The sequence below is a fragment of the Chionomys nivalis genome, chromosome 4 (genome assembly GCF_950005125.1).
Source record: "Chionomys nivalis chromosome 4, mChiNiv1.1, whole genome shotgun sequence".
NCBI lineage: Eukaryota > Metazoa > Chordata > Mammalia > Rodentia > Cricetidae > Chionomys > Chionomys nivalis.
This window is the reverse complement of record NC_080089.1, coordinates 100,130,409-100,150,609: the sequence shown is the minus strand read 5'-3', so window position 1 is coordinate 100,150,609 and position 20,201 is coordinate 100,130,409. Positions and strand designations below refer to the sequence as shown.

Below are 20,201 nucleotides of genomic sequence, written 5' to 3'. Positions count from 1 at the left end.
GTTAATGTACATTGGAACACAGCATTTCCGTGAGCTCTGAAAACTCATTCAGTGTAGCAATTTAGAGTGACTTAATTAAAAAACAACTAGCAGTGTCATTAAGCTGGTGAGAAAATAGATTTAATTTCAGACTGGAGGCCTACCTCTAGGCTGCGCAGAGCTTTGATTCAGCATTTAGGCTTGTTTCCCTTTCTGCTCAGGCCAGAATTGAGCAGTGTAAGTAAATTTAACTAGGTAGACTCTTTTCAGAAGAAAAGAAAATTAACCTTGATTTGAGCAGAATCGAGTAGATAAGTATGTGAAAAACTGGTCAATACCAGAAGTTCCCACTGGCCAGAAAATGACACATGACCAGCAATCAAGAGGCCTGATTTCTTCTTGGCTTCATCACAGTTTATCTGATTCTGAGATAAGACAGAATGACCCCTGTGCTCCCCAGAGTATTCGACTGGGAGTTAAGCACTGTTAAATACCATAAAGAAGATCGGAGAGATGGCTCAGTGTTAAGGAGTGCTGGCTGTTCTTCAGAGGACCCGGGTTCAATTCCCAGCACCCACATGGTGACTCGCAAGCATCTGTAACTCAAGTCCCAGGGGGTCTGACACTGTCTTCTGTGGTTGCCAGGCACAGACCCGGTTCAGAGACACTCATTCATATGAAACCCTCATACTCATAACATCATTGTTTCTCAGTGGAGGCTGATGTTGGACTGGGTGATAGCTCAGCCGATAAAATACTGACCTTCCAAGCAGGAGGGCGGAACCCACATTTATGAAAGTGCGGGACATGGTGGTGTGCACGAGTGATTTCAGCACAAGGAGGTGGTTACAGGTGGATCCTAGAGTTGCACTGGCCAACCATCTTAGTCAACTCAGTGAGCTCCAGGTCAGGAAGAGACTGTCCCATTCATGGAGTTAGTCATGGCCCCTGAAGAGCGACAATCAGGGTTATTCTCCGGCTTCTGCATGCACCTCTACATGAATACATATCATCACACACATAGAAATGTACATATATGAATACACAGACAGACACAAACCATGTTAATGACAAGTCTTTATTGTAAGCACCCTTTTATGTGTGCTTATCTTTCAGATCAGGCTTCTAGAGGCCTAATTGGGACTCTGATTGACTATTTCCATGACCTTCCTTTGCAACTGACTGCCTTAAGCAGGAAACTACACACCAAACAGTCCCTCTTTTGGTGACCACCGGAATGTTGTCATGGGAACCCAGCTGCTTTAAACAGTTCCTGAACGTCTTGAGGAAGCTACCTCTGCTGTAGGGACTCAGTATCCTCGGTAGCTAGCAATGGCTTCTGCTTTAGAAGTCCTTATTCCAGTCACAACTTCTCTCGTGTGCAGCCCTGGCAAGCCCTAGTAACCTCCAGATGGCCGTGACCACTCCTGCCCTTGAGGCCCAGCCCTGACTTCTCTGGACCTTGTGGCTGTAGTCATCAAATTAGGTCAAGAGAAAAGTACTCCCCACAGTGACCCAGCAGATAGTTCATGATTGATCAATACGGGGCTGTATCTCTACATGGCTTGTGACTGGTCCTTATTCAAATTCTGTGTCTGATCTTTATGTGCGAGTCCTGAGTAGTCAGTGAAACTGGAAGCTGTGCTGGCATTGGTGCAAATTATAGTCTGTCAATTTCGTGGCATACATGTAATAACCCCCTTTGGGTTGTATAACCAGGCTGTTCCCAACTTTAACTGCTTAGCCTGTGAGGCTTCTCTTTTATTTATTCATCCAGTGAATACCCCTGGACATCCAGTACTGCAGTGTTACGTCCTAATAAAGACTCCCCCAAAATGGCCTTTTCTATACTTTTGTCTTTATCGTGGATAGAATAGGCTGGGATGGTTACATGAAATGCAGGCAAAACTCCAGGGCTTCCAACCCTGGGAATAGCAGTAAGAGGTGGCTGAAGAGCTCCAGGGACACACCAGGAGCTGAGGATTCTGATACCCAGAGCTGAAACATTAAGAGGAGAATCCGAATTCCAAAAAGTCAATGAAAGCTAGAGGACCCGGTAATTAGGGCTCAGTGCTGTAACATCCAGAGATAGTCAAGAGCTAAGGACTCCCCAGTCCCCAAAGTTCTGAGGCAAAATGGCTGAAGAGCTCAAGAAAGTAACTGAGGGCAGAACCTGCAAGAAGCTAAAGACAGAGGTGTGAAGTGGGTGAGAATCAGCCCAGAAGCTGAAACTCACAAGTGAAGATGAGAGGCTGTGAAAAGCCAAAGAAGACAGAGGCGAAGCTACAAAAGCTGCCCGCTTCGGTCTCTAGAAGAGGTCAAAAGACAGAACCAACCTAGAGTCTTTACACCCTCTCCCCGGAGCTGTGTGTCTGGCTGCTGCATGGTGGTCCTCTAAACCGTGGACCATAAGCCGTCTGCTTGGCAAGCTTAGGACCCAGCGCCTCAGAACTTCTGGAACTCACAGCTACAAATGCACAGAGCTTCCCCTTGCTTACCCATGATTTCTACAGGACAGAGCCAAAGAACCCCAGCTGAGCGTTTGAGATGATTCCAAGCAAAGCCCTTGACTTTCTGTGGAGCAGGTGCATTCCAAAGCCCCTCCTAGGCCTAAAATTTAATTATCTCTTAATATCCGAGCTCAGCTGGCTCGAGGAGAGGCATTTGGCAAAATGCAAAGGAAAGAAATTACTGTAACAGTTACTGTGTGCTTACCATGTTATTCTAAGTGGTTTAAGTGCGTTATTCCATTTAATCCTTCACAGCGGCCCTATGAGATCAGTACTGTTAGTTATCGCTTGGCTTTTACAAAGAGGAAGCCGATGGAAGTTCATCAGCTGGCTGCAGGTGAGCTCCGTCTCTGGTTAGATTTTAGACTGATCAGAGAGGAGCTGAGGGAAGTCTTCTATGTCATCCTCCCCGCTCTCATCCAGCATCTCTGCCCATCAAGCGCTCAGCTTTCAAGCCGTCCTGTGTGGCCCTGTATGTGAAAGGCTCGCCTCGGTGTTTCCAGCAGGAATCCTGATGCTGTATAGCACAACGCCACGACCCCTTTCGGTGGATTCACAAAGAGTGAATCTCGGTGTCAGAGTCAAAGGAAGCCTGTGGAGACTGCGGTAAGCAGCCGGTGCTATGCTTGGCAATTTGGTGGGGTGTGCATATAAAGCCACATTTGCGGTGCGTCTGTGAGACCTTGTGCCTAGAGAAGCGGGCGACATCTGGAGAACATTGCCAAATGCAGCAGACCTGGATTCTCCCTACACTTCGGTTTTTTGGTGGCCTCTCACCCCCAAGATGCTCAAAGCCTGGTCTTAGTATTTGTACTAATCACACTCAGTGTGATTTGGTAGGTATTTTAAAAGTCAACAAAGCCTCTTCTGGCTTTCCACTGTGGCTGAGAAACTGTAGCGAATGCAAAGAACTGTCTGAGAATAACTATTTCGGAGGCACAGAGTTAGATGGACATGTACTGTGTGTGTATTAATAATACATAAAGAGATAAGTGATATCATGTACTTGTTTCATGAATAATATTAATGAAAATTGAAAGTTAGTTGTAACTAATTATGGGCATAAACATTTGGACCTCAGCCAGCACAGTGTCACACACCTGGGATTCCTGCACCCAGCAGTTCAGAACTAGCCTGGGCTGTGGAGTGAACCGAGGCCAGCCTGGAGCACAGAAGACCATGTCTCAAAAATAAATGTATACCCCAGTAGTCTCTTAACTAAAAGAAAGTGCCACTCCAAAATCTTTTGGCTTGCTAGTGATGTGATTTGAGCAAATTGGTCTCTCTGAGCCTTGATTATTTCATTTCTAAAATGAGATGCTGAATCCAAACTCTAAGGATACAGCCACATAACTCCTTCTGGACAGTGAAGCGCAGGCCCGAGTCAACATTCATCATCTCCAGCTAGAAGCTCTTAGGCCACTCTGTGTGGCTCACCGCCTTCCCCTTCTTTCTGTGCCAGTGTGTGATTGCAGAAGGAAAGCCTGGCCTTAATCAGCCCTAAGCAGCCCTGGTGCACGGAGCCTCCGCTAATACTGCGTGGGGAGCACAGCAAGAAAGAAGCATGTCATGTTGAAGCCGCAGCTTCAGCTGTGACTGCAGCACTCCCCTGTCTTGTCCTGGCTAGAAAGCATCACTGTCCCTATCACTTAAGTAGCTGTGGATGTCGGGCTTGGTGTGTTACCTGCTCCATACTGGAGTTACTTTGGGACTCCACCTTCCCAATAGACACTGACCTCAAGCCAGTCTTAACTCGCTCTCATCTTTCCCATCAAGTATTTGTCCAGTTTACAGACCAAGAACAGAACTGGCTTTTCGACCTACTCCTGTCTTCCGAATTCAGTTTAATTGAGGGACTGTTGGTCAGGATACAATTTCTAGGTAGATCATATCAATGTAAGGAATAATGAATAATGGTTCATTATTACCAAAGGCAAATGTCCACATGTACACACACACACACACACTACTAGTCTGTAGATGGCACTATATAGACTTTATTGAGTAACACACATGCACTGCTAATCTGTAGTTTTGACATCATCCTGTTTTTTTGTTGTTGTTTAGGTTTTTTGGTTTTTTTTTTTTTTTTTTTTGGTTTTTCAAGACAGGGTTTCTCTGTAGCTTTGGAGCCTGGAACTAGCTCTTGTAGACCAGACTGGCCTCGAACTCACAGAGCTCTGCCTCTCTCTGCCTCCCAAGTGCTGGGATTAAAGCCATGCACCACCACCACTCTGCTTAAATAAATTCTTGCTTAGGTTTTGAGTTCTTGCTCTTTTTTGACAGGTTTTTCCCACTTACAGAAAACTGGGTCTACTTTAGCCCATGTGACCACAGACCTACATCTGAGCACCATACAAGAAGCAGCACTCAGAGTAAGAACAGGTTTTTAGAAGTTTGGCACGACAAACCCTCTTGGATGCTGCCTGAGGCAAAGCCGCTCTAAACTGTACTCTGAAGAGAACAGTGGCATCCTGCTCACTAGTCAGGGCTCTGATGAGGGTTCCAGGTCATCAGAGCGAGGATCAGAGCAATGGTTCCAGGTCATCAGAGCGAGGGGTCTCCCGTATCCTGTTGGATGCCACTCTCGAGGCGTGTAAGTCAGAAAGACTGTTCTAGAAGAATAGACAGCCTACCCTGATCCAACCAGTACTGGAGACTGACGTGGGCATTTTTCGTTTCCTTAGAATTACTCATCTTTGTAGGGCAGAGCTTGCCTGCCAAGGCCAAGTACTGGACCAGTCTCTGTTGCTTAGTTTTTTGTCACCTTGACACAGACTAGCGTCATCTGAGAAGGACCCCCAAGTGATAAATACCCCCATCAGATTGGCCTATATGCAAGCCCATGGGGGCATTTTTAGATTAAGGATTCGTGTGGCATGGTCTAGTCAGCTGTAAATTAAGGTTGGTTAAAAAAAAATAAAAAAGGTGGCCCATGCAGCCTTCAACTATGTAAATCCAGCTGAAGAAATTCTACCAGTCTCCCCAATGGGAAACGGGAACCGGGAACATTGTATCCATCAGCTCTCCAGACCCTCACTCGTAAGGAAGTGGGTAGGATACTCAGCGTGTCATTTGTCCTTCCTTGGATGGTGATGAATAGAGATCCCTTACTCACAAATCCCTCAGCTTTCTACCTGTAAACAAGATTTTAATTTGACTTTTACTAATTAAATTGGTAAATCTCCACAGTCCCATTCATTACCTTGGAATTTTGAGCTCCAAAATGACTAATTACTGTCATCCCTCTTCTGGGGAAGACACCGCCACTTCAACTTTGTCATTTTGAGGGTCCGTTCCTTGTACCGTTCCTGGCCTCTCTGATAGCATTCTTTCCAATGGGATGTGATGGTGTTCACCTTTAACCCCAGCACTCAGGAGGCAGAAGCAGGTAGAGAATGGGTTTGAGACTAGCAGCAAGTTCCAGGCCAGCTAAGGCTACATAGTGAGCCCTGACAAAAAGAAGGCAAAAAAGGCCACATGCCCCAACATAATACCTCAGTTTCCAGGCTGTTGCTGGGGAGGTTCCTGCAGCTCTGGACTAGGTGCTGCTCGTCACGGTCTTGTTTGAGTCCCACGGGGCTGTGGACAAGGACTGTCTTTATCCCACCTTGCAAGTGATGGAATAGAGAAATAGAGGATGCAGGGTCCTTCCTCTGCACACACAGCTGGCAGCAGGAGAACTGTGATTCAGGTCAGACGGTGTGGCTCTCCAGTCTCCTTCCTATCAGTGGTGATGTCAGACCCATCCTTACCCTCCTTTTAACCTGTGAAGTCCCTTTCTGCGTTTGCTCTGCTTCCTTTGTGAGGGCCCAGCAAATCAAAGAGATGTGGTAGTGGGATTGGTCCTGAATTTGCTGAAAGTGCAAACTCAGCAAAATGGAGCAACATGGGGGCATCAAACAAAAACAGAACACACCTTCCTGCTTCGGTCTTGTTGCCTAAGATCAAGGAGAGCAGTCCGCTGCTGTGGGGTGTTTAGGGGGGTGAGGGCGGGGAACAAGTTGCTTTCTGACTGGTATTTGGGAATGCATCTTCCAGGGTAAGCGGGCTTCCGTTCAGACACCTACACCTCAAAGGCAAAGTCCTTGATTGTGTGAGGACCTGTGAGGCAAAGATTTTCCTGTGTTGGCCTCAGCATCTAGAATGAAAGAGAAGCTGGTTCTGGGAAGTGGTGCTGCTCAGAAGAGGGTCTGACAGCGTGTGGCTGTGATGGATGTGTCACAGGTCTTGAATCTAGGCCACACCAGAAGAGTCTGCCTAGGCTACAGCTCAGGCGTACTGAGATTCTAACTTAGGCTTCATCCACATTTTCTGTTTTCCTGCACCTAGATCAGAAGGAATTGAAGCCCTCACTAGGGCCCTTTGCGGAAGAGCTGATAGAGAGCTAAGGATGTGGCTCAGTTTGTGAAGATGGCATGGGAGCCCTGGCTGTCCCCAGCGTTACACAAATTAGGTATGGTATGTCACTCTTGTAATCCCAGACCCAGGAAGTGGAGGCAGAAAAAAATAAATGTTCCAGGTCATCCATCCTTATACAGTGAATTTAGGGCCAGCCTGGGCTACATGAGACCTTACAGAAAAAGAAAAGGAAGAGTTGACGGACATCTCCAGGGGTCTAGTGCGCTAACCACAGCCTGTTGTCACTGCTAACCTGGCTATGCCCTTACACTTTTGCTGCCTCTTAGGACCTATTTGCAAGTCCCACCCACCCTGCCCCATTTCTTAAGTATCTGGTTCAGCCCAGCGCCATCCTGTGTCAGGTTCACATACGACTCTGAGTGCTGTACACCTCTCCATGATGTCCTTTGAAGGTGGCTGCAGACACGGCATGTCATCTCACATCAGTGTTAAACTGCCACCCAGTAACGACCCTCAAACTGGCCTTTCACCCGTCTACCTCCAAAAGCAACTTTCTATGATCTTTTCAAAATGGAAGCTCCATCCCGTCCCTTCCTGGCTGAAAATCGTCTGTGATTTCTCAGGGGTGTCGAATAGCTTCTCACTCCAGTTTCCCTCTGTCCTGGACATCAACTTCTACCAGCCTTGCCCTTTTGACTAAGCACACCCACCTTGTTCTTCCTGTAGCGTTTCCTGCACCCACGCTGGCACTTGTGTGCGGACTCTTCCTCTCTGTGCCCTGGAATGCTTGTCTGTTGGTCTTCCTTTCACATGGCCGGCTTCCCCAAACCGTCAGATCTCAGCTAACATCTCGCAAGGCACTTTAGTGTTCCCACCCAGTCACTCCGAAAATATTCTGGCTAGTGTCTGTTTCCTTCCATCACTTCATGCTCTGTTGTGGGCGCTCTCTGTTGTGTCCGCCACGCTGAGAAAATAAGGCCTGAACAGCGCAGGGTCCCGTTGATATGCATCTGATGACTGCCATGGGGCAAGTGCCCCACACGTTAGCCATTATTTATTATATTAGATAAAAACAAAGGTGTGAGGTTTGAGGATAACTGGGGTTTCCACGTGTATGTGACCCATTGCAGTGATGTCCTCAAAGAAGACTGGAAACAAATCTTTCACTCTCTCAGAAACATGCCTCAAATGTAAGGGTGTATTTTCCACCTATAGCAGAACATTAAAATCCAGTCTTGCTGTCTCTGACACTATGTCTGCTGGTACCATTCTGCCTTCCCATCACCTACCCATAGAACTCTCCTCAAGGGCCAGGAGCCAGGCAGTGCACTTGGAACCAGAGGTGAAGCTGGGGGTGTTGTAGAAGAGGGGGGAACCCTTGGAGTGACGACTTGATTATTTGCACATCAGCTACTCATTTGCAACTGAAAACAGGGGTGAAGTTTTTTGGTTTGGGTGTTTGGTTTTTTTTGTTTTGTTTTTGTTTTTTGAGACAGGGTTTCTCTGCAGCTTTTGGAGTCTGTCCTGGAACTAGCTCTCGTAGACCAGGCTGGCCTCGAACTCCCAGAGATCCGCCTGCCTCTGCCTCCTGAGTGCTGGGATTAAAGGCATGCGCCACCACCACCCGGCTGGGGCTGAAGTTTCTAGTGAACCCCAACCTGAGTGGTGTTTAAGAGATGCTCCAGTCAATACGCTGAACCAGGGGAGTTTTGGATACAGGGAGACCCACATGAAGGGCGGGTCTCCCTCGCCGTGTCCTGTGACAGGCACTGGGCCCGGGGTTGAAGGAGATCTCTACTCTCACAAAGTGTATATACACTGACACCACACACTCTGTAGCCACCCACTTAGAGCCTCATTGATGCTGTGAGATGTAGCTACTAACTCGCATTATTATTTCAATTTTAATTACTGCTAATTAGAAACAATCTGAGAGAGAAGGGAACTGTCGGACACAAAGAACAGGATCCTAGTCGGTCTGGCGTGAGCAGACCAAGGATGGCCAACAACCCCTAAAATGGAGCGTCAGGTCCTGTCTCACCCGAAATCAGAAGCATGCCCCGTCTTCCACAGCCATCAGTGCTCTTTGTTCAACTCCCTTGTGGCCAACACCCATTGGCACCACAGATGCTTAAGATTACAGGATGTCATTTTGGAGAAGTCAGCGCTCCCCCCAGCAGCATCTCCAGGTCGGCTGGAACATCTTTTCTGAGCCCTTGACTTCATTAGCACACTGCTCCATGCTGACCTCAACTGACTCATCAGGTTATGAGCCCAGTTGGGGATAGGAATTATTTCCCTGGGGGATCCCAGCCGAATAATAGCTATCATTTATATGCAGCTAAATGATTTGCAGAGAGTGGCGTGGCTCAGAGCTCCCCAGCTGCATCCTCTTTCTAGAAGCCCACGGAGCAGTTTGTTGAGCCTGTGCTGTCTAGAAGGTAAGGTAGACATGATGGCGACATCTGGGGTCGGGGACTCTCTCCTGTCGCGTGTAGATTCTGTGTGGGGTCTGCCCCTGAAGAATGTGGGTTGAATGTCTATGCCTGCTTTCCAGACACACTCCTGACAGTTCTTTTCTGCTACCTGTCACAGTCTTGAGCCTCCAGATCCTGCCAGAGGAAAAGAGCTGAACATGAATATTCATGAGGGACTGAACTTCAAAAAGCCAAAGTCAGGAAACCCTCTTTCTCAGATGGGCTTCTGGCATGTTGCCTGGCTTTCCTCATCTCCCTTTGGGAAAGTTAACAGACATAGTAGCCTCATGTCAGGAGAATGTGGAAGGCAATAGTGGGTCCCCCAAGATGATATAGGGGTTCCCAGCCCAACATGTATCATTCATAGATAGCTTCAGTGGCCACATATGCCTTATGAGACACCCTAGCCAGGCACTGGTGACTGTCCTAGACTCGCTCAAGGGCTTGAACTGCCTCCTCTTCTGAGCCTTCCAGCACTAGCAAACCAGGTTCACACAAAATAAAGCTACAGCCTTGAAGCCTGAAGGCTGGCAGGGGACTGTTTTATTCCTTGACTTGCTGAGGGTAGACGGGTTGACAGGCTTCTTCACCAGGAAGTGGAATCTTCAGAAACTGCAGGAGATGGACCTACATCTCTACTCTGATTTTTCTCTACCCTCTTCTTCCAAGGATCATGGGCCACAAGGGTTTCTCATGGCTTAGATGCTAGCAGAGGCCCCAGTTTGCCCCACGCCAGAAATTCAATTGTCACAGCTCTATGTTTGAGCTTTAAGTTTCTCGTTTTCAGATTTTTGACTATTCTAAGCTAGAATCTTGCCTGTTTCTAGTCCCTCCCCCGAGTAGGCTTTTTCTTTGGGGCCACCAGCTGTCTCCCAAATCCTGACACAGGAGACTTACAAGTTATGAATGCTTGGCCTAGCTTAGGCTCCTTTCTGGCTAGCTCTTTAACGTAACCTGTTTTTCTTTTTCTACCTTTTACTTCAGGGCTTTTTACCTTTCTCTCTGTCTGTCTTACTTTTCTCCCATGTCTGACTGGCCTGTGGCTGCCTGGTTCCTAGCCCCGGGCCTGTCCCTCCCTCTCTCCCTTATTCTCTGTCCCTACTTCCTCTCTCCCTCATTCTCTCTCCCTACTTCCTCATTCTCTTTGAGCCTACCTTTCTCCTCCTGTTTATTCTCTCTGCCTTCCCGCCCTGCCTATCCTTTCTTCTGGCTTGCTGTTGGCTGTTCAGCTTTTTATTAGACCAGTCAGGTGCCTTAGGCAGGCGAGGAGAAACAAATGCAACACATCTTTACATAACTAAACACACATCCTTGCATCATTAAACAAATGCAACACACCTTTACACTGTTAAAGTAACATTCTGCAGCATAAACCAGTGTAAGACATCTGTCTTTACATAGTTAATTTTCACAACATCTCTCCACTAAGTTTTATCTTATAACTTTGATCAGAAACGATTCACCACCACCTATTCCTTTCTCCCTTTTCCTAAGAATGTTCAGGGTTAACTTACACAGCAGCCAGCATGGCTGTCCCTGTGGCCTGCTTTTACACAAACTATCCTTGGGGACTTCGTCTCCCAGACAGCAAGAATAATTCCATTAATCTCAGCAGATACAAGCAAGTGTGGAGACAGGGGATGGTAGGGTCCAGACTTTCTCTCTGACTCCCCCAAATGCCTGCAACAAAGATGGGTTCTCGCGATAGAACATGAGTCAATGTTTGAGCAGAGTCCTCGGTCAGTCTGTCCTGTGGGCCCTGATGGAAAGCCTGGTGCCTTGAGCAAATGCTTGAATGCATGGAGTCTTTGAGTGGGATGTGAAGAGACAGTGATCCGAGACTCGTGGGAATGAAGAAAAAAAACCTCTGGAGCTTAAGCAGATCATGGGGGCGGTGGATACAACAGAAGGAACACTGAACTTGAACTGAGAGTCTAGCATTGTGGAGCATTTGTGCTTTGTCTGCTTACTGGCCACAAGGTCTACTCAAGGCGTTTAACACAGCAGTGCTTAGCTGTTGGTAACTTCCATGTACCAGGTAGGCCCTGTAGTTGGCATTGCTGGTGCCATCGTGCATGGAGCCAAATGACACCCCTGGTTGTTTGATTTGATTCTTGAATCTCATTCAGACGATTAATCAAAGTCAATTGTTTTGTGAACTTTGAGGATTCACAAAATATTTTTTATTGAAAATAGCAGTAATGCCATGTATAAGCCCACATAGGAGAACATTAAAGTAGCCAGCCATAGCACCGCATTGAGAAAGGCAAGCTCACAGTCTGTAGATGGAGAATGAAGATCATGTGGGAGATTCTTTTTTTTTTTTTTTTTGGTTTTTCAAGACAGGGTTTCTCTGTGGCTTTGGAGCCTGTCCTGGAACTAGCTCTGTAGACCAGGCTGGTCTCGAACTCACAGAGATCCGCCTGCCTCTGCCTCCCGAGTGCTGGGATTAAAGGCGTGTGCCACCGGAGATTCTTTCTTTTAAACTCATACAAGAGCACAACAAAAGAGTCACTACTGCCACTTACGGAAGGTGAATGTTTATTAGAGATAAATTAATGAAACCCTATCTGGCTTCCTTTGGTGCTGTTATTCTGTTCTCATTTGAACACCCGGGAAGACTGCTAGCTAAAAAGGAATCATGTCAGCGTGTACAGTCTGTTTCCAAGGTGCTCTAGAATGGGGGAAGAGCAGCACTAGAGATTGCACGGAGGGATAGACAGAGGGTGGCTTGGGGTCACCTGTGGCAACCTGGACGCATTCTTTGAGGTCTTTCTGAAGGGCTGAATATCAAAGGGAGATCAAAGTGGCTGGGGCATTTTACAGTTATTTACTGTAAAGATATTTCACAGGGCTGGGGAGACTTCTTAGTCAATAAAGTGCTGGCAAACCTAAGGATCTGAGTTCAATTCCCAGAACCCATATCATAAAGTTGGGCATAGTGGTGATGCTTGTATTCCCAGCCCTGGGGAAATAGACAAGAAGATTCCCTGGAGCTCATGGACCAACCACTCTAGTCTAATCTACAAAGTCCAGACCAGTCAAAGTAAGGTAGACAGTTCCTGAGGAATGACACCTGAAGTTATACTCTGGTCTGCATACTCAGATACACACACACACACACACACATACACACACACATACACACACACATAGAGCCATGATAAAATTTTGCATATATTCAAAAAGGCAATATCCCACTATAATCTCTTCTGTGGACTCTTCTATGTGACCTACTTTTAATAAGTTTATATGAGTTTACACCCAGTACAGCCATGTTATAATTAGATAATTATGTTCTGTATTTCTCTGTGTCTTCCAAGCTTTATACAATAAGCAAGCATTTCTTTTGTACTCAGAAAAGCAATTATTATAAACAAAACTCTAACATAAATGAATCCCTAAAATATTATCTCTGTAGGAAAGAGACTTGGGTTGTTCATTATTTTGTCCCCAGTTTCTGTGCATCCGAGGCATCTCAGGGCTGTGAATGGTCCCAACTTCTGAGCCTTGCTCCTGGAGATGCTAATTCAGTTGGTCTGGGAGTAGATGAAGCTGCCAAGGAGGGTGGAAAATGGTCCTAGAGTAAATCGTGCCAGAGAGCATTGTGAGAATCACCATCTACGCTGTGGCTTCTTACAAGGGACAGCGTCTGTGTTGCAGTTGGAATCCACCCCACCCCCACCCCCTCTCTCTACCTGGGAAGAGTACGTCTGGTTCAGTTTCCCGACGTGTCATTTAAGCTCCTGGGACTTGGAAAAGGCAATTATCTATCAAATACCAGATGGCTATGTAGATTAGCCCCAATGAGCAGAAACATAGAGATGTGAACAAAAGCTAGTGATTAGCTGGTTGAGTAGCAACAGGCCCCCTCCATGCAGATGCACTGGAAACAAGGGCAGGAGCAGATCTTAATGTCTTCATTTTTCTCGGTTCATTAGCAATGCACTCATTATTTCGGTACCGCTCTGATGCAGATAGTGGAGAGATAAGGCAAGAACACTGCCTCCTATACCACAGCATTCTCGCTGTTATGGGTCTTCCTTATATTTTATAGTAGGAGATGGCAGCGTTACGTTCCATCCGGCTGTAAAGAACAGTAATGTGTGCTTCCTGGGTGGATTTTATGTTACCCCAAATTAAGAATTTAAAAGCTCAGTTTGTGTGACTATGAAAGCACTGATGTCCGCCTTGTGTGGTGCATGAAAAGGGAAAAATGACCAAAGCCACTCAGAATATTTTAGGATACCATTCCAGTTGTGTTTGATTTTAAAAAGGAGGCCCTACAGTTTTCTAAGATGCTGCCTGTTGGGTCCCAGCCCTGCTACAGCCCTCGGATTTGCCATCTGTCCATTAACTGAGCCCTGAGTACAGAGAAGACTACAAATCATTTAACAGTTAGACCAAACCTAGCAAACTGCATTGCCAAAATTTTATCACATAAATATCTTAAGTTTAAAGTGTGCCCAATAATTAGAAATATCAGATTCAAAAGCATCACCCCGAGCATTTAACTATTGATATCAAATAAGCTGTAAACAACCTTTTACTTCTTCACTGAAGAGATGTTTTGAAAAAATCAAATTCTGCTTAACTATACTACTTTTTTTTAATGGAGGAAGAGCAGTCGTTTCAAGGTATGGTAAGAGATCATATCTGCTCATATGTGTTCCTATGACCTTCAGAGATGTCAGTGTTGTTTCCGAGTTGTAAGATTATTTTTGACAAATTTATTATCTATACATATTCTAGGGGACATCAAGAATGGAATCCCATATTGCTCCTTGCCCACGTTTGTAAAGTTCAAGTGATAAAGATTAGGCCAGGACAGGCAGCAGCTATGATTAACAAGATGCAGCAACTTGTTCATGACTTGTGTTTTAAAGTCATCAGCTTCTTTATGACTCTGAGGTCACTGGTTCTGGTGACACCTCTCTGGAACTGGATAACTCACCTCCAGGGTAGGTGGTAATTGTGGTAACTGGCCTTCATTTGATTGGTGTCGCCCACATGAAGTAGGTAGAGGGGAGCAATTGGCCAAACTGGTGAAGTTTCAGACAGACTGTGTCAGATTTACTAGAGGCAAAAATAATGAAGGCAACCTCCCTGCAGCATTGCTTTGGTTCTTCTGGGTCTTTCGTGGCTCCACGGGGTTTATGACAGCTCTCCTATCTGAAAACAGTCACTGGTGTCCTCTTCTGACAGAGGTTGCCTTGAACTTATAGCTCTTTTTATGTGGCATAGTCATCTTAACATTATTAATATTTTTAGTCCCTAAACATGGCCTAGTTTTATATGTGTGCATTAGTATGTATGTGTTTGTGTTTATGTATGTGATTTTGTATGAATGTATATATGTCTGTATGTGTTGTGTGTGTGTATGTGTGCATGCGTCTCTTTGTTGTATGGTTTCTTTGATCAGTGTTTTATCATTTTCATTATAAAGATCTTTCACTTCCAAAGCTAAATTCATTCTTAAATGCTTTATTTTGGCAGCTGTTATGACTCGTATTGCTTTCTTGATTTTCTATTCATCAGGTTTATTGTTGGTAAACAAAAAAAAATGCTGCCTCTTTACACGAATTTTCTATCCTTCACTCTTACTGAATTTTGTTGGTTCTAACAGCTTTTTAATGAAATATTTAAGTTTCACTGTGTATAAATCAAGTCTTTACAAACATGAATAATTTTACATCCTTTTTTCCAATTTGAGTACCTTTTATTTCTTTGCTAATTGTTCAAGCTAAGACTTCCAGCACAAGCTGCAGAGAATTGAAAGTACCATCCTTGTCTCATTGCAGATCTTAGAGGAAATACCTTTTCCCTTCAGGAGGATATTGCCTGTGGGTTTTTATTATGTGGCTTTTATTATTATGAGGTATGCTCCTTCAATACTTAATTTGTTAGAGGTTTTATCACAAAGGTGTGTTGAATCTCAACAAATGCTTTGTCTGTGTCTATTGTGATCATGGTTTGTTCTGCAGTCCCTTGGTTGAGGTGTAGTATGCTTATAATTTGCCTGTGTTAGACCATCTCTACAAAAGACCTGTTCGACCATGGTGTATGACCTTTTCCTGTGTATTGTTGGCTTTGGCTTGTTGTTTTATTGAGATTTTTGCATGCATGTTCATCAGGGAGATGGGCTATATTTTTTTTGTTACACTCTAGTCTGGTTTCAGTATCAGGACATCATCGGCCTTGCAGAAACAGTTGGGCAAAGTTCTTTCTTTTTTGTTTGAAATGTATGATGGTTTGAATGAGAAATACACACACACACCCCAGAAGCTCACACATTTGAACACTTGGCCCCCAGTTGGTGACACTGCTCGGGAAGGTTTAGGTGGTGAAGCTGTGCTGGAGGAAGTACACTGAGGGTGGGCTTTGAGAGCTTAGGGCCTCATCCTGCTTCCAGCTCGCCAACTGACTCTCCTCTCTCCTCCCTTTCCCTTCTCTCCTCTCCTCTCCTCTTCCCTCCTCTTTCCTCTTTTCTTCTCCTCTCCCCTCCTCTTTCCTCTTCTCCTCTCCTCTCACCTCCTCTCCTCTCCCCTTCTGCTTTATGTTAATGGTTGGAAAATGTCATCTCTCAACTCCTGGCTCTGAGTGCCTGCTGTCATGCCTCCCTGCCATTGTGGAATCTCTCTCTGGAACCATACGCCAAAATAAAGTGTTTATTCTTTGGTCATGGTGTCTTATCACAGCAACAGAATACTAACCTGCAAAGAACAGTTTTTTTTAAAAATTGAGGGGAAAAAAATCTCTTATAGAACTCAGTTATACATCTCTCAGATCTCGTACTCCACTTTGATGGAAGACTTTTTAATTATTGCTTCAATCTCGCTTTATTATTGGTCTGCTTAGATTTTCTATTCCTTCTTTTCAGCCTTGGTAGGCTGTAGGTGTGCAGACATTGATTTCTTCTGGGTTCTCTGATTTGTTAATTATTCATTGTAAAAGAAAAGCTTTGGGAAATTCTGCATAGGGCCTTGAGAGAAATCACCAGAAAATTCAACAGACATCTGTTTGGTTACGGCCATGGAGCGACTCCGTTTGTTACACATTCTGAAGTGGCTCTCGAATGAGCCACACATAGCTAATCATCTCATCTGTGGCAATTCAGCACTCAGAATTAAACAGATACGAGAACATGTATTCTCACGACTTCCTACTTGAGAACTTTGATTTTCCTCATTCTCTATTTTTCATCCCATTTACTGCCTTTGGTGTGCAAAGTTCCCGTGATGTGTACTGATGCAGGCTTTGATGGAAGCGGTGATGCTGATGGCAGTTAACCAGTCAGTGTTTTTCAGATGCCCGACACTGCCCTGAGTTCTCTCAGTTCACCCTTACAACAATTCTACTCAAAAAAGTCACCATCAGCATCAGCCCCTTTTACAGTGTTATTTTCCCAAGGGCATGTAACTTACCAATTGCAGGACCAAGAATGGATCCTGGACAGTCTTGCTCTAGATTCATGATCTCGAGCAACACCCCTGCCTGCTTCTTAGAGAAATTGTTGGGCATTTACTGTTTTAAAACTAGTATTCATATAGTTGCCATGAGTGATGTTGGAGAAGTACTGGAATCATACAAGTGGCTGTTCACAAAACATCTGGTAGAATTAGACAACAGTGCCGTGGCCATGCTTGGTGCCACATGGTTTAAAATGATGAGTCCTGAAATGAAATTTCTGAAGTGACTTCATTGCAGTTGTGTTATAAACATCTTATATGGGATTAAGGATATTATGTGGCAGAGGTTTTTTTTTTTTTTTTTTTTGAGACAGGGTTTCTCTTTGTAACAGCTCTGTCTTGGAACTAGCTTTTGTAGACCAGGCTGGTCTCGAACTCATAGAGCTCCGCTTGCCTTTGCCTCCTGAGTGCTGGGATTAAAGGCGTGTGCCACCACTGCCCAGCTTGTATGGCAGTTTGGTTCAAAAGTCATACATTTGATAGCACTTGATTTCTTTTCTGTTTGGGAAATAAGTGTCCTTTTCCAGCTGTCTTCAGATAAAGACAAGCGCATTAGATGAGCGGTACACTAGGTGGTTATCACCCGTCTCTCTGGTGCAGTAAGTCAAGGAACAGTAGGAACCAGATGCTGCAAGTTAGGGGAGTAGTAAGAATGCCCAGCCAGGACGAGCATCTGTCTGTGCCCATCACTCTAGGCTTCTTTATCCACACACACCCCATCACAGGAAAAGAGCTTGTCCCAATGATCGCTCGGGGGCTTGTCACTCTTGCAGTTGCTCTGAAGTTCTTCTTATATCAGAGGTATGCACTGGCTTCCTCTCCAGCTGACAGCTTCCTTCCTCAGTTGGTGCCTCATGGGGGCAAAACCTTTATGGCTTTCAAAGTTACACCAAGCCAGGGGTCACTTCATCTCTCATTGGCTTTCTTATATTCTGGACTCAGGGATTGTCCTGTATCATTGCAAAGAAAGAAACCATTATGTCTCATTTTTCTGTTCAAAAAACTTTTGAGAATTTCATTCACAGGTACCATATTCACATTATCTCCATCCCTTGTCTCCCCCATGTGCTCCTCTCTTGTCTGCCCCCAAATTCGTTACTTCCTACTTCTTAAATTATTGCTGTTATATATCTATACCTACACACATGATGCACACATATGTGTACACACACCCTCTTGAATCCACTTATTACTGTTTGTATGTACAGGTGTTTAGGGATGACCACTTGGGGTCATCAGGGAGCTTGTCCCTGAGAAAACTGATTATCCCTTTCTTGGCAGCCGTTTATTGCCTGCAGGTGTTCATCCAGGGGCCTTATGAAATTCTCCTTAATCCATGTTGACATGTCTGGTTTTGTTTAGCAATCATATTTTTAAGATCTCATGGGTGTAGTGTCCCTGTTGTGTCTAGAAGATTCTAGCAACAGGCATCATGGTTCTCTGGTTCTTGCAGTCTTTCCACCTCCCCATCTGAGATGTTCCCTGAGCCTTAGGTATGGGAGCTGCATTGTGTAAATCAGGACTGGGCACCCCACTGTCCTTTATCTTCTACATTGTCGCCAGTTCTGGATCTCTGTAACAGTCTCCAACTGCTGGAAAAAAAAGGTCCTTTTTGATGAGGGGTGAGAGCCCCACTTATAAATATTTAGAATGCAGTTAGAAATGATAGTTGTTTAAGAAAATGGCAGTGATGGGTTCTCCTCTAGGTCTGTGACCTCTCCACCATGGCTAGTTGGGTAGGTTTACCAGGCATGACTTCCCTCCTCTTCTAGTGAAACAGCTGCCAGTTACTTCCCAAGATAAAAAAAGCCACTTTGGCACCACTGGGACTCTCTTGCCTGGCTGGACACTGTTGTGAGTAGGACTTTTGATCGCTTTTCCCCCTTTGCAGCTTGCTTCTCAGGGAGGAGGCGACCAGATCAATCCCAGCTTGATTCTTCCCTGTCCCATGTGACATATGTGATGTCTTTAACAACAGGGTCTTACTTTCTTCAAGTTAAGGATGCATGCGGGGGTGATGGCAATAGCTTATGTTGTTTGGGGAGACTCTTGGGTTCTCTAGTCAGAGCGTAGAGAAGAGATTTCCCCATGCCTGGCATTTGGATTTTGGTGTCTATGGCTCTTGCAAGGAACATTATCACCCTATGTAATGTCACTCCATTTAAATTATATATGAGACACATAGATAGCATATATGTATTTTTAAATAAGATTGTAACACACTGTTCCCCTATGACCTTTTCAAGCCTCCTCAGCATTGTTTATCCCTCCTTTCTTCCTCGTTACCCTCTGTGTTACCCTCTGTCCCCCCTCCTTTATAGAGGGGATAGTAGTTAGGATATATAGAGTAGGATCGTAGGAATTTTGCAGGGATGCATGCTGTCATCACTACTCTTTAATATTTCTGGAATTAACAATAAGAACAGCCCTGGAGATAGAACATGAGGAGGTAGGCATGAACACAGGTGTGCGAATCGGTAACTTGCATTTCGCCAACAATACAGTACTACCTGCTGAAGTCCAAATGAGCTGTGGGCCGTCGTCAATAGAGTGGTAGAAATAAGTGAAAACCTTGGTGTAAAAGTAAACACGAGAAGACTGCAATACAGCACGTGGGAAGGGCGCACAAGGATTTTAACCTTGTAATAAAGAATCAGAACCTCAAACAGTCAACTTTGTCTGTCTGGGAGGAAATCTCAGTTCAAAGGAGGCACCTATTTCAGATGTCAAGAGGCAGATAGGGATAGCGAGGCCTGTATTCCAAGCACTAGAAAAGGTTTGGTCAGCAAGAGAAGTAATGACAACAAAATTACAAGTATATGAGACACTTGTCTTGAGCTGCCTTCTTTACAACTCCGAAACCTGGACAAAGAACCTCTCCTCAGAACAGTGGCTGAATGTGTCTGAGATGGCAAATCTCAGGAGGCTTCTAGGTGTCACACGAAGAGATAGACTGTGCCATGACGATGTTAAGGAACATCTTCATCTACAGAATGAAGTAAACTACAGAATACAGAAATGACACGAGATACTTTGGCCACGTTATGAGAATGAATGACGGCACATGCCCTAAGATAGCACTGCTTGGAGGAGTGCGTGGGATAAGGTGAAGAGGAAAGCCCAAAAACTACTAGGTAGACAGCATAAAGGAAGATCGTGGAACCTCGGGTATGATAATAATAACACAAGCATCTAGGGCTGCCTTTGGCATCCTTAGTATACTGTCCAGCAAGACACTGGCAGGTAGCTCTTTAGCTGGAGATAGAGGAGGCTTTATAATAGCAACTGAAGTATTCTTTGGGAATATCTGAACTCTCACTCTGGACTGATAATAATAAATAAATAAAAGCAAATAAGTACAAGTACTAAACAGTACACAACCTGTTTAAGATTCTGTCTTACTC

At 45.0% G+C, this 20,201-nt stretch overlaps 1 protein-coding gene across 5 annotated transcripts in view; it reads left to right on the top strand.

The window, feature by feature from the left end:
- Positions 1–20,201, top strand: part of Tmem108 (transmembrane protein 108) — a 275,455-nt gene that overhangs the window by 94,657 nt on the left and 160,597 nt on the right. Inside the window, exon 1 of one of the 5 annotated variants that reach the window (XM_057766266.1) lies at positions 9,257–9,292. The exons of the other annotated variants lie outside the window; for them this stretch is intronic. The gene's annotated coding sequence lies outside the window, so the exon portion shown is untranslated. Of the gene's footprint in view, positions 1–9,256; positions 9,293–20,201 lie in introns of those variants that run through there. 5 annotated transcript variants of the gene reach the window in all.